General features: G+C 36.7%; 1 protein-coding gene across 1 annotated transcript in view; it reads left to right on the top strand.

Moving 5' to 3' along the window:
- The window catches only part of CFAP47 (cilia and flagella associated protein 47), an 801,982-nt gene that overhangs the window by 519,955 nt on the left and 257,646 nt on the right, over positions 1–24,381 (top strand). The window lies entirely within an intron of this gene.

Below are 24,381 nucleotides of genomic sequence, written 5' to 3' on the forward strand. Positions count from 1 at the left end.
CATATGGCAAACAGTCCCTAAGGTCGAGGGGGCGGTTTCTACACTAGCCAAACGCACGACCATTCCCATTGAGGACAATTGTGTTTTCAAAGATCCTATGGATAAAAAATTGGAGGGTTTGCTTAAAAAGATTTTTGTACAGCAAGGTTACCTCCTTCAACCTATTTCGTGCATTATTCCTGTCACTACAGCGGCGTGGTTCTGGTTCGAGGAACTGGAAAAGTCGCTCAGTAGGGAGACTCCGTATGAGGAAGTCATGGACAGAATTCACGCACTTAAGTTAGCTAATTCCTTTATTTTAGACGCCGCTTTGCAGTTAGCGAGATTATCGGCGAAAAATTCAGGGTTTGCAATTGTGGCGCGCAGAGCGCTCTGGCTAAATTCTTGGTCGGCGGATGTATCTTCCAAGACAAAATTGCTTAATATCCCTTTCAAAGGTAAGACCCTTTTTGGGCCAGAATTGAAAGAAATTATTTCAGACATCACTGGGGGAAAGGGCCATGCTTTAAAGTTCTATTTAGAAGCAACAAAGAATTTTAGACAAACCTCATCCTTGTTTGTCGTTTACTCTGGTAAGAGGAGAGGACAAAAAGCTATTGCTACCTCTCTTTCTTTCTGGCTGAAAAGCATTATCCGATTGGCTTATGAGACTGCCGGACGGCAGCCTCCTGAACGAATCACAGCTCACTCCACTAGGGCTGTGGCTTCCACATGGGCCTTCAAGAACGAGGCTTCTGTTAATCAGATATGTAAGGCAGCGACTTGGTCTTCTCTGCACACTTTTGCCAAATTTTACAAATTTGATATTTTTGCTTCTTTGGAGGCTGTTTTTGGGAGAAAGGTTTTGCAAGCCGTGGTGCCTTCTGTTTAGGTAACCTGATTTGCTCCCTCCCTTCATCCGTGTCCTAAAGCTTTGGTATTGGTTCCCACAAGTAATGGATGACGCCGTGGACCGGACACACCAATGTTGGAGAAAACAGAATTTATGCTTACCTGATAAATTACTTTCTCCAATGGTGTGTCCGGTCCACGGCCCGTCCTGGTTTTTTAATCAGGTTTGAAAATTTTTTCTTTTTCTTTATACACTACAGTCACCACGGCACCCTATAGTTTCTCCTTTTTCTCCTAACCGTCGGTCGAATGACTGGGGGGCGGAGCCAGAGGGGGAGCTATATGGACAGCTCTTGCTGTGTGCTCTCCTTGCCTTTCCCTGTAGGGGAGGAGAATATCCCACAAGTAATGGATGACGCCGTGGACCGGACACACCGTTGGAGAAAGTAATTTATCAGGTAAGCATAAATTCTGTTTTTAATGTACTAAATAACTTAGATTTCAAATGGTGACCAAAATTATTAGCACTCTTGTGCAGTAACATTAATTGAGAGCAATCAATAGCGTTTCTATTTTTGGCCTCATATTACAAGTCTAAACTATTTTTATCTCTTGAGTGATTGTCTAGAGCGCATTAACATCTGCATGTCAGATAGCCATGGTGCGCTAAATCCCTCACATAATTTCTATAGGGTTGCAGAATAAAATTTATGCTGGATATCGCTTATGCTCTAAGTCGATGGTGCGCAAGTAGTGGAGTTCTTTATATAGTTCTGGACTATACTATTAATATTAAAGGTTTACATTAGGTCTTAAAAAGCACTACATTTTACAGCTGTACTGGACTGCTATTGAGCCAAACACTTAAGTCACTACTTGAAATAAAAGTGCAATGAGTGTTTTTTTTCCATCTATCTATCTATCTATCTATCTATCTATCTATCTATCTATCTATCTATCTAAAATTCAGAGCTCATTATAAATCTAAATTCTGATATAAAAGTAAAGTACCAACATATTAAATCTTCATCAAAAAAACGCATTCCCTTATAATAGCGCACAGTGCCCACTATGCAATACACCGTATAAGAGCGATATAACACCCCAGCCCCAATTTGCATTAAAGAAGCAATTATATCCTCATGTCAGTTCAGTAAAGTCAAATAAAAAACATATAATCGACTTACTGCTTGTAGTGCTCTTTCTTCTGCTAATGGGTCTGCATCCAATCTTCCGTTTTTTATGGGTCTAGCGATGTTACTCTTCTTACAGGGGCATACTCAATTGTTGCGTTTCCACGCTCCATGCTTAGGCTAGGCTCCACCCACTTTCCTAATAGAGAAAAAAAACATCCACCTGCAAACCGCTGTATCGGGTCCCAATCTTTAAGGTAACAAAGAAATCAAAAGCGGGGCAGCAGATGTAAAAGTTTAAAAATTAACTTTTATTGCACAGTTAAAAAAATAGCCAAAACAGGGTCAAGAGGCCAGTGCAGCACCGGTCTAATTATTATAAATCTAAATTCTGATATAAAAAAAATGAAAAGTAAAGTACCAACATAATAAATCTTGCTGCCCCTTAAAAGAGTTGTTTTACATAAAGCCACTCTGTATAATGTGGCTCTCAAGGATTTCACAGTTGTCCTCCTTTTCTTATTTGCTTTAGTGCAGTGTATATCCTCTAGGATTTGAAGCTGTTCAAAGTCTCACAAACGTTTAATAAATCTAGGCCCCTCTTACCTCTAATTATTAAGGTATGTGGTCTAAATAGCAGTTTATTTACACTAAATAACATATATATGAGGCACAGTTCCTATGAGCCACTCAATATGTTGATTACAGATAAATCTTACTTTCTTAATCCTTGTAAACTATAATGAATTTTACAAAGCCTCTTTTGACCTTGTAGTTTCCTTAAATAGATATCTCATAATGCTGGTTTTCTCACCCATTATTATTTTGTTGCTCTATTGATTTTTCCACTTGAATTGCTGTGCTCAGTCTTGTCAGCTTTACTTCCTATCTGCTCCCTTATGATTAATATTCTGGAAAATTGTTATTTATTCTGGAGAACTTTGCCTTAATGCTTATGGCATTCTATGCAATTTCATTGCTTCTATACATACGGATGACACTACCTTTAAATGTGTTCTTAGTAAATAGAATTTTCAAGGTAGAATCTCAATTATATATATATATATATATATATATATATATATATATATATATATATATATATATATAAATGTGTGTGTGTATATATACTGTATGTATATATATATATGTGTATATATATATATATATATATATATATATAAATACACATACACACACACATGCACAAAACACACACACACACACACACATATATATATATATATATATATATATATATATATATAAACAAAGCACAGTGTGTATGCACTCTCACCAAAAATATTACATCCGTCGGGGAGCTGTTTCGATGTCAATAGTAAAAAATAATAAAGCACTCGCCAGGCTTCAAAGGTGACGTTTCGGGGTAAACAAACCCCTTCTGACAATAAAACATTGCTAAATACAAACATATATATGCCTATTAGGCCTATTTGACCCACCCAAAGGGTAATAAGCGAATCGGTGAGCACCGTATGCAAAATCAAGTTAATTAGCATGTCTGCAAAATGTAAACAAATATTGAAGAGTGAGCCAAATATGTGATTGTGCAATAAACTAAAATAAATAGAGTAATAGGGAAGGATAACATTACACTGTACACTGTTGTCGATCTGCCAAAGCAAGGAACTTACACCAAAAAGGCAAACACACTAGTGATATTTTAGATGGAGCTTAATTCATCAGTTGTAATGAAGATGCGCTATAAATTACTTTTTAATATAGATATGAAATTCAAATACCCTGTGCTCCGCTGCCCACTTCAAAAGTCAATTTTTCTGTGAGCTTATGGTTGTCCAATCAGCGCTTTACCCATTTGGCACTTTTGTTGTAGCTGATTGGAGAACAACTCACAGAAAAATTGAGTTTTCAAGTGGGCGGTGGAGTACAGGGTATTTGAATTTTATATCTATATTAAAAAGTAAGTTATAGTGCCTCTTCGTTAAAACGGATGAATTAAACTCCATCTAAAATATCACTAGAATAACCAATCTGATTTTAAAAAGGGTAAAGTTTACCATCACTTTAATTTGCCGTGGCCAGTAAGGAATGTAAATAAATGAGCTCTTGTACATATTAACTAATCACAGTGCAGCATGTAAGAGTGTCAGGGTTCTGCACAGACTGCACTCCAGCCTCTCTGAAGGATGGGAAAAACTACAATTTTCTAGGATAAATTACAGAAAAGGCAGGTAAAATAAATAGTGAAAGTGAATTGTAAACTTGCATAATTGAACATTTTTTAAGAATTAAATGTTTGTTTCAATGTCCCTTTAAACTCATATTTTGGTTATACCACTAGAAACATGTTTTTTTAGTTAGATAATTAATTTTTAAAAACTGAACCAGTATATTGTTGATTAAGTAGAGCAATCTATATAATTAATACAGGATATGAATGTTAGTAGTAAGTCATCTCAAACATTCATCAGTATATATTCTTAGCTTTCTTTGAGACTGGATCATAACAGTTTGAAATATCTGCATTAAGATATTGAATAACTGCACAAGCTACTATGTCTTATGGTACAAACGCTCACACACCAAGGTTCTACTAAATAATTAATTGAATTATTGACCTGCAATGCATGTGAGAGAAAATTACACACCTCTATCAAATTGTATAAAATATGCAATTTAAATATATCGTATATAAAGGTTAATGTGGTCACCAATTAATTACTATTGTTAGCCTTAAATGGAAATAAATCACTGTGAGATTTTAATACAAAATGTTTAATTATGACGTTGCAGTATTGGTTTAGCATTTATTTCCCAATTTTCTTGTAATCTAATTCTGACAATTGTGGATTTTTCAATTCTGAGAAATGGAAGTGTGCTTCACAGACCTCACAAGCCTAACTAGGGTTGCCACCTCGGCTATGTTTTCCTGGACAATTATGAGTTACACATCCTGCAGGGTGTGCAGAGGCAAACATGGATTGCACCCCTGGACAGCACTATTCATGTTCCTCCCTGCATGCCCTGCAGCATGTGTAGCTCATAAGTGTCTAGGAAAATATGGCCAGGGTGGCAACCCTAAGCCTATCCCTGCTACTTAAACTAGTCCTAACTAGTCCACAACTGATACCACTAGCTATTACAAAAAAAAAAAACAATGGCATATTTTTTACTAACAAAATGACAGCAGCAAGCATTGTCTACTCCACCAACAACTCCGGACTGGCTCTTCCAAATAAGGAGTTTAGCTATTAAAAAAACAGTTGCAGCAAACACAATGTTAATTTATTCTGAAAGCATTCTTACTTGGCTTGCATGTTAATGTATTGTAAGACAGCAGATAATTATTCTAATTTAGAGGTGTTTTAGATCCCTTAATTAATCAATCTATGATTACACATTGCAAGCTTTCTAAGGGGTATTGTTGGTTCTTTAATAGGCATTAAAGGTAAGGCATTATTTTGAATATTTGAAAATAATACCTGTCAACGCACTCTGTATAATATGTAGTTTAGAAAATATATTATTTTAACACTGGTAATAAAAGAAAAAAACAATAGTAGTTGATGAAATGCAGGTTTCCGTGGAGATGTTTTTATGTTGTAGATGAATAGATTGAATATATCAGTTGGTTTGATGTTGCCTTTTCATTCACATTTAGAAGTGGTATAATGTATATCTATAATATAGTGTATTTTGTCTTGAAATTAAATGTTTTCTTTCTTTTCATTTCTTCTTTGTTCATTATGCCTAATGATATAATTAAATGCTATATCAAAATCACAGCAAAAATAGGATATTGTTGTAAACTACCACATTTATTTATTTTGCACGATGTAAGGACATACTTATTATATTATGAAAGGAATTAGTTAAGAAAATCCACTGAGCATTGTGGGCATTTTTTCCATTTCTAATAAGTGTGATGGTTTATGCGTCATAAGCATTGTCAAGAAATAATCATAGCTACATCTGTATATTATAAGCAAAATCTTCCAGCGCACCCGGCAGCAGTGAGACTTAGTCACAAAAAACACCAAGCAATTGAAATAAATGAATACCTGTTTATTGGGAAAGTCCTTCACATATACAATGATGCACAATGTTGTCCCACAGGTAGGATAGCCAAACAGCAAAAGACAGGCAGCAAGGTAGAAAAATATATATAAACTGGTCAGACGCGTTTCCTTGTATTACATCCTCAGTGACCATACTTACTACCCATGATACACTGCCTTAAATACAAGTGAGCTGTTAACTCACAGCAATCAATTAGTCAATTAAAGTGAACTTGATACTATAAGGCAGGTAAGCATAAGCAAAGTATGTGTTTTAAACTTCAAATTTATTTGTCCTGTCATAAATACTCAAATGAACAATTAAATTAAAAGACATAATAAATATTCTAAATGTAAAGATATAACATGTTTAATTAAATACCAATATAAGTATTAAACTGAGTGATAATAGTAATAAAAATAAAATTAATTATTAAATAATGTCTTTTAATCTGAAAAAATTGTCAAAAATCACTAAAAATGTATTTCAACAATTATGTCGAAATAAGTGAACATTGTAAAAATAAACTAAATTATACTATTTATCTACAAAAAGTTTTACATCCCAATCAAAGTTTAGACCTGCTGGCACCCTGGTGCCCAACTGAAAAATCCAGTAAACTTCTCTTTTACTGAGAGCAATACCTCTATTGCCACCTCTTGGATGCCTAGGAATCAGTTGGATCGCCTGGAATGTCAGCAGTGAGCTGTCAGAGTGGTGATATTTTTTGAAATGCAGGGAAATAGGCGTAGTGGACTCTGGATCATCAATTGAGCGTAAATGCTCTAAAAAGCGATCTTTTAACGCACGAGTCGTTTGTCCTACATATTGCCTATAGCACCCCCTACAGGTCAAAAGGTATATAACGTAGCAGGAATTGCACGTCATATGTTCACGAATTTCAAATATCTTTTGATAATTCGTAGATGTAAAAGTAGTACCAAAAGATGCAAAAGCACAAGACTTACACCTTTTACTTCCACATTTATAAAACCCAGGTTTAATAGAGAGCCAGTTTTTTTGAGTTTGTTGACGTGGTAACATAGAGGGAGACAGCATGTTTCCCAAGGTTTGTGCCTTACGGGACACAAAGCAAATACCCTCCCTAACAATATCTACCAAACTTTCATCCGTGGTCAATATGGGGAGAGCTTTCCTGATTATGTCACAAATCTTGCCATATTCCATACTGTAGGAAGTAATAAATTTTAGTTTATTAAATTTGTCTGAAGCCTTAGATTTGCCTGACACAAATAAATCTGTTCTGTCTAATTGATCAACATCACTTTTAGTTTGGAGTAAGGCTGTGCGTGAATAACCTCTCATGACTAATCTGTCGGTCAAATCACTAGAGTGTTTTTCATAACTAGTTGAGCTTGTACAATTACGTTTAATTCTCATGTATTGACTTTTAGGAATGGATTTGATAGTATGATATGGATGACATGATTTGGCATTCAAAATTGTATTTCCAGCCATTGGTTTTCTGAACAACTCAATCTCTATGCAGGATTTTTGAACATTTGAATGTAATTCAATATCCAAAAAAGGAATTGAATGTGTACTAATTTCCATGGTGAACTGTAAATTAAGTGAGTTGTTCTGTAAGTATTCGAGAAACGGGTCAAGGAGGTCTCTAGGACCTTTCCAAATCAACAAAATATCGTCGATATAGCGACCAAAATAATGGATATAATCCCTGAAGGGGTTCCCATCTCCATAGACGTGGGACAGCTCCCACCAACCCAAATATAGGTTGGCATAGGAGGGGGCAAATTTGGCCCCCATCGCCGTCCCACGCCTCTGGAGATAGAAATCCCCCTCAAACAGAAAATAATTATGGGTCAGCAAATAGTCAACTGAGACCTCAATGAACCGCTTCAATGCAACATCATATGTAGAAAAATTGTCCAAAAAGAATTTGATAGCCAAGGCTCCCTTGTCGTGAGGAATACAAGTATATAAAGAGACCACGTCAATAGTAACGAACATATAGTCCTCCTGCCAAACTAGGCTCTCAATTTGTCTGATAACATCAGACGTGTCTCTTATATAACTCATAAGGCTCAAGACAAAAGGTTTTAAATACCCATCTATCAATTCAGAAAGTGGCTCATTCAATGAGCCTATTCCTGCCACTATGGGTCTGCCAGGTGGACTGGTGGCGTGTTTGTGAACCTTCGGCAAATAATGAAATATAGCCGAAACAGGGTGCTCAGTATATAAGAAGTCAAAATTGGCCTGTTTAATAATGCCATCACTCATGGCTTGCTCCAAAATAATCTTCAATGCTGATTTAAAATAAAATACAGGATTACTTTTGAGTTTCTCATATACCGAGACATCCAAAAGTTGTCTGTAAGCTTCACTTAAATAATCTTGACGATTAAGAACCACCACCTTACCACCTTTGTCAGAATTACGTATGACAAGTTCATGCTTATTTTTTAATTCTTGAATAGATTGAAATTGTGCTTTTGACAGATTAGCTCTATGGTGTTGTTTCTCACTTTCAGTTAAACTTAGTTTTTTCAATTCTTGTTCGACAGTTTTTTGAAAGACTTCTATGGAATTGGATCTAGATTTAACTGGATAAAACTTTGATTTACCCTTCATTTTTGTTATATCCTGGGTAGCCCCAACAGGATAAGGGTTAAATACCAAGTTTTCTCTATCCAATTCCATTAAGTCCAAAATAGAGCATTCCTCAGAAAAATCTAGACCACATCTAATGGGAACTGGTCTCTCCTCTACCACCACACCCTGAGTATCTTCAGTGACTCCCAAAAAATATTTTTTGAGAACAAGCGATCTCACAAATCTATTGAGATCTACCACCGTATTAAAAAGATCAAAGTGTGTGGTAGGAGAGAAACCAAGACCCAGAGATAAAACCTCAATTTGTGTTTTAGTTAAAACACAAGAAGAAAGATTAATAACATTATTAAGATTCATGCATATTTCTGGAACTGCGTTGCTCTCCTCCTCTGTGGGTACCGCCTGGGCTTGGGTATCTGATCCTGACTTGAACTTCCCTGACCTTCCTCGTCCCCCTCTGCGTATTTTTTTCGGCGTGCAGTGGACTTCTGTTGGTCCTTCCCGTTTTTTGACTGTGAAACATTGCCTGTGTTTAATGCAAAAGATGATAGTCCTTCCGTGACAGTAGAGGCTTCAACAGATGTCTCAATGTCAGAGGAGTCATAGTCATATTCAGTGTCAGTATCTGCAAATCTCACTTTTTTATTATCAGAACCTCTGCCCTTATTATATTTCAAAAAATATCACCACTCTGACAGCTCACTGCTGACATTCCAGGCGATCCAACTGATTCCTAGGCATCCAAGAGGTGGCAATAGAGGTATTGCTCTCAGTAAAAGAGAAGTTTACTGGATTTTTCAGTTGGGCACCAGGGTGCCAGCAGGTCTAAACTTTGATTGGGATGTAAAACTTTTTGTAGATAAATAGTATAATTTAGTTTATTTTTACAATGTTCACTTATTTCGACATAATTGTTGAAATACATTTTTAGTGATTTTTGACAATTTTTTCAGATTAAAAGACATTATTTAATAATTAATTTTATTTTTATTACTATTATCACTCAGTTTAATACTTATATTGGTATTTAATTAAACATGTTATATCTTTACATTTAGAATATTTATTATGTCTTTTAATTTAATTGTTCATTTGAGTATTTATGACAGGACAAATAAATTTGAAGTTTAAAACACATACTTTGCTTATGCTTACCTGCCTTATAGTATCAAGTTCACTTTAATTGACTAATTGATTGCTGTGAGTTAACAGCTCACTTGTATTTAAGGCAGTGTATCATGGGTAGTAAGTATGGTCACTGAGGATGTAATACAAGGAAACGCGTCTGACCAGTTTATATATATTTTTCTACCTTGCTGCCTGTCTTTTGCTGTTTTGCTATCCTACCTGTGGGACAACATTGTGCATCATTGTATATGTGAAGGACTTTCCCAATAAACAGGTATTCATTTATTTCAATTGCTTGGTGTTTTTTGTGACTAAGTCTCACTGCTGCCGGGTGCGCTGGAAGATTTTGCTTATTGTATTTTCCTTTGAGCGTTGATGGAGCGCCCAGCTTCCCTTGCACCGGAGCATTGTGAGTGAAACAGGATACGTCATCGGACGTCTAGTGTGTGTTCACTACGTGAAGAGCGTGAAGAGTGTCACGTGAGTGTGAACAGACACAGCTACAGTCTGAGCGCTTTCCCTAGTTGAAACGGATTTGGATCTACATCTGTATATTACCTGAAAATTGAGATTTTTAGGTGACAGACAAGATTTCTGCCTTCGTGCACTAAGATTACTTGCTCTGAGAATTTCCTAACCAATTACATAAGTCTGAGCAGTGCAGCATAAGTTTTGCTCAGTGAAAAATGATAGCATGTGGTACCTTCAGAATGGAGTTTTTAATGTACTATTGTAATATCTCTTCATTTTTTTTTTTTAATTTCTCCATTTTTGTACAGGTTTTGCATTATAAAGACCTCATGACATAATCTCTCATTTTCTGTCTCTAAAAGGGGTGTACATTTTATCCTCAAATGACACAGAATGATGTACTTTTTTTAGTTCATTAGCAAAGGCCCACATATATAATTTTAAGAAAGCAGATAAATTTAGCTAAAGACCCCCAATAAAGGGACCCAAAAATGTATTTTATGATTCAGATAGAGCATATCATTTTAAACAACTTTCCAATTTACTTCTAATATGAATATTTCTTCTTTTTCTTGTTATCCTTTGTTGAGAGTACTATACAGAAGTTTTGCAACAAAGTTATACATTAGCAAGAGCAGCACTATTACCTTCCATGTAGTACTTCAGCCATGTGCACGCTATCTGATATCTCTTCAACAAAGAATAACATGATAATGATGCAAATTTGATAATATAAGTACATTGGAAACATTTTTTAAATTGTATTCTCTATATAAATCATGAAAGAAAAAAATTGTGCTTCATGTCCCTTAAGTAATTTTACAGGGTGCAAAATTGCACAGAGCAAAAAGATGGTGACAGGGAAAATGTGTATGTATAAGGTAAATGACCCTCATAGTGTTCTGTTTTTTGGGGGTTTTTTTTTAGATTATTCAATACCAATTGGAGGAAAATATTTTCTAAAACTGTTAACATTTCTTTAATATGTAATAATTTTTAGTTCAGCCTACAAGCCAATATGTCTGATAATGAACAAAATATTTTAGTAAAAATTGCACCACAATTTATCTTTCATTCAGGTTGTTATCCCATAGTATATTACACATACAGAATTCTGCTAACGCTTCATTAAGCAGCATTGCATTTCCTGTTTTTATGCACAGGCCATAACAGAAGGAAAAATATTTAGATTGACATAAAAATACCTAACCAAAATTCTTACTTCTTCTAGTGAAATTGATTTATTCTGGTTGAGAGATTGCAGCTCAAGCTATTGTCAGTTTATAGAAAAAAAATCACTAAGCATTATTGTTAACAAATGATTTTGAGACATCTCGGAACTGTATAACTGGCACCAAACTGACAATTGTAATTTTAATTTTGTACAGTGTATAACGACCATAAAAAAACCTGTATTAGCTGAATGCATTCTAAAAAAAATAGAAAATCGATTCAATAGCTTTAAGTCAAAGAGAAAGTACAATAATTATATAAGGCCACCAATAAAAAAATGATTTGTTGTAAATTATGAAATGTAAAATTTAATTGTAATCAAAAATAGACCAAGTAAGTAAAAAAAAGTATTTTTTTATTTAAAGATGGTTAAAACTAATTGAAAAAGACATAATCATACAGATAAAAGATATATGCACCGTCAGATTATAATACATTTGCATAACATCTAATTTTGCTTTGTGTTTATTTTAGTGTCTGCAATTAAATATTTCTACAAACAAATATGAAAAGTGTGTTATGGAGAAAGTATAAGTTTACAGGAGGGATTTAAACCCTAAAAGGGAAAGGAAACCCTAATTTTTTCTTTCATGATTTGGATAAAACATACAATTTTAAACAACTTTCCAATTTACTTCCATTATCAAATTTGCTTAGTTCTCTTGCTATCCTTTGCTGAAGGAGCAGCATTGCATTATTGGCAGCAAGATGAACACTTCTAGTCAGCCAATCACAAAAGACAAATGTGTGTGTGCAGACACCAATTAGCAGCAGCTCCCACTAGTGTAGGATATGTGCGTATTCTTTTTCAACAAGGGATACCAAGAAACAAAGCACATTGAAAATAGAAGTTAATTGAAAAGTCTCTTAAAAGTATGTGCTCTATCGGAATCATACAAGTTTAATTTTGACTTTCCTATCCCTTTAAATAATAATTAAATGCAATAGTAAAATGCAACAAATATATTCAGATAAGCTCCATTAAAGCAATGCAGTGTGTATTCATTATTTATATTGTTTGTATTTTACCCCTGCGTACTGCACTTTTTCAAATTCCTCAAAGTGAACAGACTGTATACTGAATATTAAGTGGACATTAAACTCAAATTGAATCAATAAATGATTCATTTAGCATAATAAGAAACCGTATAATGGTCTGTTGTTATTAGTCTTGCCTCCTTTTCTTGTAATTTTCCTCAGCAAATTTTATTCATTTTTCTATGGATTCTACATACTTATGTATGCTGCAATTTCTTTACCCTACAACAGTCTACACCAGTGTTTTTCAACCAGTGTGCCGTGGCACACTAGTGTGCCGTGAGAGATCCTCAGGTGTGCCACGGCAGACTGACAACAGTGTGACATATTTTTTAAACTTTGCTTGTTTTTTACTCCCAGTGCAGGGGTAGTTTGTAGGAGGCATGGCATAACAGCACAATACATACAGTATGTGTGTGTTTGTGTGTATGTGTGTATATATATATATATATATATATATATATATATATGCTGTATTAGGCTACAATGTGTGATTTTTTAAAAATTTTGGGATTGTAGTGTGCCACAGGATTTTTTAATGTAAAAAAGTGTGCCAAGGCAAAAAAAAGTAAAAAATCACTGGTCTACACAATGATTGCATAAACCATACCTCCCAACATTTATAGCTGGCTCTCCGGGACTCAGGAGGTTAAAATATGACTCCATTTTATGGGTGGGGCATAATATAGAGGAGCAGGGATCACATGTGGATAGGGGACAGCATTATGTGTCTGGTTGGTCAGTAGGCAGATCTAGATGGTCTTTGGACAGGGCTAATACAGTCCCTTTAAACAGGTGGGAAAATCATGCAATTATGAATCTATAGCTGTCTCAGTCCGGCAGCAAAACAGAGGTCAGAATCTGGGATTGCACAAAACAAATCAAGAGAGTTGGGAGAAGATAATGGGGGGTAGTTATCAACGCGTCTACTTTACCTGCCTTCGCCGGTTCAATACGCCCGCCTAAGCTCGCCTACCATCACCGCGGACCTGCAAAATTTTCGCCTAAGTTATCAATAAAGCTGTCAAAAAGCCGCGCACCAAGTACGGGGCGATGAGCAGCAGACTGTGAGAGTTATCACTCATCCGATCTCGCTGCTCTTTGGCTTTTTCCCAGCTTTATTGCTAGCCTGTCACTAAGCACCCACACTAACTACACTGTTCTACCCCCTATACCGGTGCCCCTGGAGCCCCCCGCAACTCAATAAAGTTATTAACCCCTAAACCGCCACTCCTAGACCCCGCCGCAACTCTTATAAATGTATTAACCCCTAAACCGCCGCACCCGGACACCGCCGCCACATACATTATACCTAGTAACCCCTATCCTGCTGATCCCGGACCTCGCTTTCAACTAAAAAAATAGTTTAACCCCTAAACCGCCGCTCCCGGACCCCGCCGCAACCTATATTAAACTTATTAACCCCTAATCTGAACCCCCCTACACCGTCGTCACCTATAATAAATGTATTAACCCCTGTCCTGCCCCCCCTATACCACCGCCACTGTAATAAAATTATTAACCCCTAAACCTAAGTCTAACCCTAACCCTAACACCCCCCTAACTTAAATATTAATTAAATAAATCTAAATAATATTTCTCTTATTAAATAAATTAATCCTATTTAAAACCAAATACTTACCTATAAAATAAACCCTAATATAGCTACAATATAAATAATAATTATATTGTAGCTATCTTAGGATTTATTTTTATTTTACAGGCAAATTTCAATTTATTTTAACTAGGTACAATAGCTATTAAATATTTATTAACTATTTAATAGCTACCTAGTTAAAATAAAGAGAAATTTACCTGTAAAATAAAAACTAACCTAAGTTACAATTACACCTAACACTACACTATACTTAAATAAATTATTCCTATTTAAAGCTAAATACTTACCTGTAAAATAAACCCTAAGATAGCTGTAATTAATAATTACATTGTAGCTATTTTAGGATTTATATTTATTTTACAGGTAACTTTGTATTTATTTTAGCTAGTTAGAATAGTTATTAAATAGTTATTAACTATTTAATAACTACCTAGCTAAAAGAAATACAAAATTACCTGTAAAATAAATCCTAACCTAAGCTACAATTAAACCTAACACTACACTATCATTACATTAATTAAATAAATTAGCTACAATTAACTACAATTAAATTAAATAAACTAACTAAAGTACAAAAAATAAAAAAAGCTAAGTTACAAAAAATAAAAAAAATAAGTTACAAACATTTAAAACATATTACAACAATTTAAAGCTACTTACACCTAATCTAAGCCCCCTAATAAAATAACAAAGCCCCCCAAAATAAAAAAATGCCCTACCCTATTCTAAATTAAAAAAGTTCAAAGCTCTTTTACCTTACCAGCCCTTAAAAGGGCCTTTTGTGGGGCATGCCCCAAAGAATTCAGCTCTTTTGCCTGTAAAAGAAAAATACAACCCCCCAACATTAAAACCCACCACCCACATACCCTTAATCTAACCCAAACCCCCCTTAAATAAACCTAACACTACCCCCCTGAAGATCATCCTACCTTTAGTCGTCTTCAGCCAGCCGACCCACCGATGGAACCGAAGAGGACATCCGGAGCGGAAGAAATCATCATCCAGGCGGCGCTGAAGAAGTCTTCCATCTGATGAAGTCATCATCCAGGCGGCGCTGAAGAAGTCTTCCATCCAATAGAAGTCTTCATCCATGCGGCGTCTTCAATCTTCATCCATCCGGAGCCGAGCCATCTTCAGACAACCCGACGCGGAGCCATCCTCTTCTTCCCGACGACTGCCGACAAATGGATATTCCTTTAAGGGACGTCATCCAAGATGGCGTCCCTTCAATTCCGATTGACTGATAGGATTCTATCAGCCAATCGGAATTAAGGTAGGAAAAATCTGATTGGGAAGAAGAGGATGGCTCCGCATCGGCTCATCTGAAGATGGCTCCGCTCCAGATGGATGAAGATTGAAGACGCTGCATGGATGAAGACTTCTATCGGATGGAAGACTTCTTCAGCGCCGCCTGGATGATGACTTCATCAGATGGAAGACTTCTTCAGCGCCGCCTGGATGATGATTTCTTCCACTCCGGATCTCCTCTTCGGTTCCATCGGTGGGTCGGCTGGCTGAAGACGACTAAAGGTAGGATGATCTTCAGGGGGGTAGTGTAAGGTTTATTTAAGGGGGGTTTGGGTTAGATTAGGGGTATGTGGGTGGTGGGTTTTAATAATGGGGGGGTTGTATTTTTCTTTTACAGGCAAAAGAGCTAAATTCTTTGGGGCATGCCCCGCAAAAGGCCCTTTTAAGAGCTGGTAAGGTAAAAGAGCTTTGAACTTTTTTAATTTAGAATAGGGTAGGGCATTTTTTTATTTTGGGGGGCTTGTTATTTTATTAGGGGGCTTAGATTAGGTGTAAGTAGCTTTAAATTGTTGTAATATGTTTTAAATGTTTGTAACTTATTTTTTTTATTTTTTGTAACTTAGCTTTTTTTATTTTTTGTACTTTAGTTAGTTTATTTAATTTAATTATATTGTAGTTATTTGTAGCTAATTTATTTAATTAATGTAATGATTTATTTTACATGTAATTTTGTATTTCTTTTAGCTAGGTAGTTATTAAATAGTTAATAACTATTTAATAACTATTCTAACTAGCTAAAATAAATACAAAGTTACCTGTAAAATAAATATAAATCCTAAAATAGCTACAATGTAATTATTAATTACAGCTATCTTAGGGTTTATTTTACAGGTAAGTATTTAGCTTTAAATAGGAATAATTTATTTAAGTATAGTGTAGTGTTAGGTGTAATTGTAACTTAGGTTAGTTTTTATTTTACAGGTAAATTTCTCTTTATTTTAACTAGGTAGCTATTAAATAGTTAATAAATATTTAATAGCTATTGTACCTAGTTAAAATAAATTGAAATTTGCCTGTAAAATAAAAATAAATCCTAAGATAGCTACAATATAATTATTATTTATATTGTAGCTATATTAGGGTTTATTTTAAAGGTAAGTATTTAGTTGTAAATAGGAATAATTTATTTAATAAGAGAAATATTATTTAGATTTATTTAATTAATATTTAAGTTAGGGGGTGTTAGGGTTAGGGTTAGACTTAGGTTTAGGGGTTAATAATTTTATTACAGTGGCAGCGGTGTAGGGGGGCAGGATAGGGGTTAATACATTTATTATAGGTGGCGACGGTGTAGGGGGGGCAGATTAGGGGTTAATAAGTTTAATATAGGTTGCGGCGGGGTCCAGGAGCGGCGGTTTAGGGGTTAAACTATTTATTTAGTTGCGTCGAGGTCCGGGATCGGCAGGATAGGGGTTAATAACTTTATTATAGAGGGCGATGGTATAGGGGGGGCAGGATAGGGGTTACTAGGTATCATGTAGGTGGCGGCAGGGTCTGGGAGCGGCATTTTAGGGGTTAATACATATATTATAGTTGCGGTGGGGACCGGGAGTGGTGGTTTAGGGGTTAACATATTTATTATAGCTTGCGGTGGGCTCCGGGAGCGGCGGTTTAGGGGTTAATCAGTTTATTAGAGTGGCGGTGGGCTCCGGGAGCGGCGGTTTAGGGAGTAATAACTTTATTTAGTTGCGGCGGTGTAGGGGGGACAGATTAGGGGTGTTTAGACTCGGGATACATGTTAGGGTGTTAGTTGTAGACAGCTCCCATAGGAATCAATGGGATGTCGGGCAGCAGCGAACATGAACTTTCGCTATGGTCAGACTCCCATTGATTCCTATGGGATCCGCCGCCTCCAGGGCCAGAAAAGTGCCGAGCGTACCTGCTAGTTTTTTGATAACTAGCAAAAGTAGTCAGATTGTGCCGCACAACATCTGGAGTGATGTAAGAATCGATCTGTGTCGGACTGAGTCCGGCGGATCGAAGCTTATGTCACAAAATTCTACTTTTGCTGGTGTCTAGGGCTTGATAACTAAGGCGAATCAGCCTCGCCACAAATACGCTGCGGAGTTCCAGCGTATTTGAGGTTGACGGCTTGATAACTACCCCCAATATGTGCGTTTAAAAAACACACACATAAAATCTGTGAACCGGGGCACTAAAAAAGCTAAATTAGTGTATTAGCTAAAAAATAGTAAATACATGAGATGATAAATTGTATAAAAATTCAATTTATAATATACAATGTACAATATAGAATGTAGAGGATATGCACAGACTAAGTGCTGAAAATCAGTGGATAAAATAATTGAATCAGGGGGGCAGAGCCAACAGCCAAGCAGAGATGACGTGTTTCAGAGAGCTCCTGCAGAGGCTTCTATAAAACAACGGCAAAATGCAGTATTCTCACTGTAATGTGCCCCAAACTTAAACCTGAGCAAGCAGGACTGTTCATACACTATTTGCAACTTGTTTTGCCGTATTTGTGTACCAGCTGTTGAACATATACAGCATTTACAACTAGGAGACACGCAGGTCCATGAGGCCTACTAAAGCTACAGAGGCAGACATGGAGATAGTTCCTGCAGATATTTATGGGGCTCTGTGGGAGTTCAATCTACAATTGACCGCCAGATTTGAGGACTTATCAGCCAGCCTAAGGTCGATTAAGAAGCAGCCAGTGATCCGGACACAAGGCGGGTGGGACAATACAAAACGTCTGAGGTGCGCAGAAAAATTCCTTATACAAGAGGAACTGAGGAAGGAGACTGAGGAGGATTTTATATTCAAACCAACCAGTATAACAGTGGAATCTGCTCTGCCTTACAATAGCTTTGGTCTGGAGGCGAAGATAACCTTGCAGGGCCAAAGCAATATCGCTGCACCATCACAGTTTTTCAGAGACTCATGTTCCCAAACAGAACACGTGGACTTGCAGGTTAGTGTTATCCTATCCACACTAAATGATGCTACATTCACAGAGCTCAATATGGGGTCACTGACCGCACTGCATCATCCAATACATGAGACAGAGGTGAACAGAGAACTGGAGTTCAGAACTATGGCTAATTCGGCAGTTGGTGCAATGTTATTGTCCAGCGTTAAAAGGTCACCATACCCCAGAAAAGTTTTGTGTGCGCAGACTAGCCCTACTCCGACTGTCAGAAGGGAGCTCTTACAAAATTCTATACCTTTCAATCAGGACTCCCGTGTCCAGCTGCAGCTTGACAAGCGGCATGGAGAACGGGTGGTTAGAGACTGGTCACTCTGGAGGCTTCTCATTAATGATTCATATGCTCTGCAGATATTACGGCTTGCGAACCCCTCCTTATACGATGCCGACTGTGACTTACCCATGACAGGCTACTTGAGAGGCCAGAAGCTGCAAGTGGTTCAGATATCTAACCCCCTCATCACCAAATCTGAAATTGGTTAGATATATGCTGCATGCGTCTCCGCTCACTGGAACGTTCCGCTAAATAGGATCTTTAAACCTGACTTATTGTCCTATTTGAAGAAACGTATTATCTTTTTTCCTTTTGTCAGTTAGATGGATTCTTTATGTGCTTTTGTCTCTATATCTGTTATCTGCTATGACGATATTCACTAACTGGTATGCTTACCTACTATTGTGCTTTAAATTTTCAGGCTGTATAGGCTTCTTCCCCTATGCTTATGTAAACTTGCTCCTTATAAGTGGATTATGATTCATGTTTTTTTTCCTTTTTATTCAGATAATTAGGGCAGCAACAATTGCTTCTCAGGGTGGTCATATATATTGTATACTTCAGCTGGAGGGAGATATATTTAAACTTGCATCAATTTGAATTCTGTTTTCCTTTCTCATGAACGGTATATATTAAGTCATGGGTAACACATATAGTTTCTTTAGCTCCCTTGCAGCACTGATATACAAACGTTAGCATTTTATGTACTCATTGTAGGAATGTTGTGTTGGTGCTAAGTATTTTCAAAGCTCCTGCTCTACCCTCAGCCAGCGAGGGAGGGTTGGAGTTTAACCAATGGAATGGAGGCAGTAGCACTTAGACCCACGCTACATATATGTTTCCTACTGTATTACTATTTGTGCCATTAACATTTTGCCTGTTACATATATATAAGTACAACATTTTAAAGTTGTACCTACTACTTGCTGATATTTACATATGTTGTCCATATTTATCTATACATCTGTATATACGTATAGGAATGATAATATTTGCATGAATAAAACTAGCCCATTTCTCTTAATATTAGTTCAGCTAAGTTCCATTTAGGCTGCTCTGGCTATACTATGTTATAATTTTGCCTGTTACAACTATATAAGTACAACAGTTTAAAGGTGTACCTACTACTTGATGATATTTACTTACGATATCCATGCTTATTTATACGTCTATATGTATGCAAAGGAATGATAATATCTGCCTGAATAAAACTAGCCCATTTTTCTTAGTTTTAGTTCAACTAAGTCCCATCTAGGCTGCTCTGGCAACCCTATGTTATCTGTTTCACTTTTAATCATAACCTCCCCCCCCCCCCCCCCCACATCTCAGGTTATACCGTACTACCCCACTATGTGCTGTTCTAATTTTGATGTGGGTTATCTCTGGTCCAGATGTGACCATTTTATTTCAAGCGGTGTTTACCAGCTGAAAAAACTTCTTGAAAGTGCCATTTGGCCTAAGTGGGCCTTCGCTAAGACTACTGTACTCTAGCATGTATTCTGCCAATATCACAGAGCCCAGATGGGGCCAGATAATTAGTCATTCATTGAACCTATAGTATACATAAAAATAGAGGTTTCAGTTAATACTGTGATATTTCTTAGGTCTGTTAACTTGTTTTTTTATCTAAAAATCACTATTCCCTGTACTTTGTATTATATTTGTTTTTGCAAAACCTCAATAAAAGATATATCTTTAAAAAATAAATAAAAAAAATAATTGAATCATCTATGCAAGAAAATAAAATAAAAAAACACTTCATACAATACAATTCATCAAATACAAAGTACAAAATGTTAGCGCACACACAGAGAGTGGAGCTGCCGAATATAAGAATCAGCATAAAAGACCAGCATAAAAAGTTCCTTTCTCAAAACAGCCTGTGTCAAAGCAAATAGTGTGCATACACATACAACTCTACAGCGTGAGGCTTAGAATCAATCTGGAATCCTCAGATTGCAATTATGGTCACAGAAACATCAAGGGTATTTACACCGTGTCTGTGTGAATCCTCCTCCCTTGTTAATTCCTTCTGTAATATGTGGTCTTTGGTGTGCCTTGCACAGCGCTTTGGTATGTCCTATTGTTTTGGACCTTTTGAGCTGCGGATGCTCACCCTTTTTAGAATTACCGCTGCAATGGCAGAGTAATCACAAACTACGGAAGCCCTGAAGGGCCAGGAATAGAGCAAGGTTTTCCTGTCTCACTTCATGACCATTGATGTTTCTGTGACCATAATTGCAATCTGAGGATTCCGGATGTGTATGCACACTATACACATAGGGGCCGAATTATCAATGGCTGAATGGCCCTAATTACCCCTGTTTTTGCACGAGCCTTCAGGCTTGCCAGATACAGGAGTTAAGAAGCAGCGGCCTTAAGACCATTGCTCCTTAACTCGTCCACTGCTTCTGAGGCTGCGGACACCAATACGCCCAATCGCATGCGATCAGGTTGATTGACACCCCCTGCTAGCGGCTGATTGGCCGTGAATCTGCAGGGGCGGCACAAGCAGTTCATCGCATTCAGCGATGTTGGGCGGACATAATTCACTACAGCGAATCATGTCCACCCTCCGTTTGATAATTTGGCCCCTTAATATGTGTATGCACACTATTTGCTCTGACACAGGCTGTTTTGAGAAATAAACCTTTTATGCGGGACTTTTATGCTGATTCTTATATTCGGCAGCTTCACTCTCTGTGTGTGCGCTAACATTTTGTACTGTTTTTTTATTTTCTTGCATAAATTATTTTATCCACTGATTTTTAGCACTTAGTCCGTGCATATCCTCTACATTCTATATTGTACATTGTATATTATATATTTCATTTTTATACAATTTATTATCTGATTTATTTATTATTTTTTAGCTACTACACTAATTTAGCTTTTTTTTAGCACCCCGGTTCACAGATTTTACGTGTGTGTTTTTACACGCACATATTATCTTCTTCTCTTTCTATACATTGTTGTAAACACTGTTATATTAAAGTACTAAACAAAAAGTTTAAAAAAGAAATGTGCACAAAAAGCAGAAAATATCAGTATATTTGTTTTACTTAGTTACAACAACAATGGAGAATAACTTGCCAGATATTGCTGCTCTAAAAAAGCAAACAAGTATTAGCGATAGGTAAATAAATAAATACAAACCAGCTGCTGCATCAACATAAAACTTCTAAACCCAGTTTGGAAGTAGAAAAATACCTAATATCCCTTTACTCTTTTAGCTATATAGCATATACGGAGTAATAAATTATCGTATGAAATTAAAAGACTGAAAACATTTTCTATCCATTCTGGGTGTGGAAAATACTTTGCACAAAGTTTAAAATTAGATTTGGCATGTCAATTTTTTTGTTATGAGGGTAATCCAACTTTTTAAAGTAAAAACAAATCCTAAAATCAAACAGTAATATTATAATTTTTTTTCAGAATTAAAACAAGAATTTCATATATTAAATTAAAAATATTTTTTTTGCATTCCTTCAAATTACACATTATTCTAAAACCCTGCTACATCAAAATGGCATTTGTTTGCGCGCCTCAAGTAGTGTGTGTATTACAAGTTGAAATATTTTTTTTCTATTGCACACTAACCGATACGCGCAAAGAACAGAAGTTAGTATATCACGACCGTGTTGAGGTACTCCCATATAGACTTCAATGGAGAGAGAAAAGTGGAAAACACCCATACTTGTGCACTAACCCTATACCCCATAAGCCCCCTACTCTAAAAACCCCTAAACTGCCACATAGCCCAACGCAAAGTCCCCACTACACTATTAAACCCTAAACCACTACATATCCCACCACAAAGTACCTGCTACACTATTAACCCCTAAGCTGCCATGAAGCCTACTGAAAAGTACCCAATATACAATTAACTCTCAAACCACCACATAGACCACCACAAAGTACCCAGTACACTATTAGCCCCTAAGCTGCCACAAACCCCATTGAAAAATACCCCTCTACACTATTAACCCCTAAACTGCCACACCCCCGCATCACAAAATACCCACTAACACCTAAACCTCCTAACCAGCTAGCCCCCTTAACCAAACACCCACTAAGTTACCCAAAAAACAGCTTAACCTTACCTGAAAAAAATACTAACCATACCTGAAAAAAAAGCTAACCTTACCTGAAAATAAAAACAAAACTAACATTAAATGAAAAGAACCTACCATTACAGATTTTTTTTTACCAAGAATAAAAAAATCAGTTATGACTATTCTAAAACTAAAGCCTGACTAAAAAAAATAAAAAATAAAAAATCCCAATATAAAAAGCCTTTACTAACACTAAACTAACCTTAAATTGGCTTTTTGAAGGTCAATGCCCCAAAGTGATTATAAATATTAACCCATTCTAAAAGTATACCAAATACCCATAAAAAGCCATTTTAAAAAACCTACTCTAAAAATTGCCCTGAAAAGGACATTAGGTTGGGCAATGTCCCAACCTAATGTCCTTTTCTAAAAAAAAAAAAAAAACCTCATCCCCAAAAAATTCTGTCCCTAAACCCCAAAGATTATACTCACCAAAGTTAAATATGGCTCTTAAGTGGTGGTGGCACTCCATCTTTATCCCAGTGGGGCTCTATCTTCATCCCAACAGCAGTCTTCTATCTTCATTCTGGTGGCAATCTTCTATCTTCATCCCGGTGATGGTGATCTATCTTCGTCCATCTTCTTTTCTTTTTATCTTTGGATCTTTCATCCCTGACATCCTCTTCATGGTATGTGGTCACTATATCTCTCTTCTTATCTTTTTGTATGACACTGGGGACTCAGATCAGAACATAAAGGCCTAAGGCAGCGGCCTACTATTAGGCATACACTCCCCCCCCCCCGGGAAGAGCGTGGTCATCAGTGCTGTCAGAATAAACTGATTTACTGAACCTCTTCAACATCCATCTCTAAATGGATATCAAGCTTATCCACTGACTAGGTTTATTTAATAACAGCAATATCTCTGGAGCGGAGAAGAAATAACTTTAACTAGTAAAATACGACAAACAGAATGGCAGTGAGCCATCCAATGCGCCATGAAGATTATGCTGCAAAACTTACCTCCATCTTGCTCAGACTAATAGAGAAAGCCCCATATATGACTACTTGCTGAAGCGCTTAACCGTGGAGAAAGTGACCGCAACGCACCCAAAAGATCCACAGGAAACAAAACAATACAATAGCACCATGGAAACAACACGGCTTAGAACATACTCAACCGATCTCAAACTCACTTAGAGACACATGAAATGCAGAGCCTCAATACAGCACAATAACCACTGCAATAAATGCAGAGATTGCAATTTCACCATGCAGCCTTCACATGGAGATGGGAAACCGTTCAAACAGGCACCAATCCTCTATACAACAGGCAACCTATGGAACCCTCGCACGACAGAGTTCATACCCTCAGAGTTGAGAAAGGAGACAGCACTGGCAGATCTGAACTCAAAAGCTGCACCGAAGGGCACAGGTGTGGCTAAAAAAAAATCAAGCTCCTTATCACTGCTGGGCACAAACACCATTGCTTCTTCTCAGGCCGGTCAGTCACGCTCGATGCTACTTAACAAGCCAAAAGGAACTGATCTTGATTGGGTTATACACGATCCAGACCAGAAATCTCGCACTGCCCAACTAGTCTCACCAAAAGATGGGATTGAGAAAACCACATACATAAAGACAGAGACTTGCGGGATGGCTGTGCTTCAGAAGCTATGCTTAATGCCTGATTTTTGCAA

The sequence above is a fragment of the Bombina bombina genome, chromosome 3, assembly GCF_027579735.1.
Source record: "Bombina bombina isolate aBomBom1 chromosome 3, aBomBom1.pri, whole genome shotgun sequence".
NCBI lineage: Eukaryota > Metazoa > Chordata > Amphibia > Anura > Bombinatoridae > Bombina > Bombina bombina.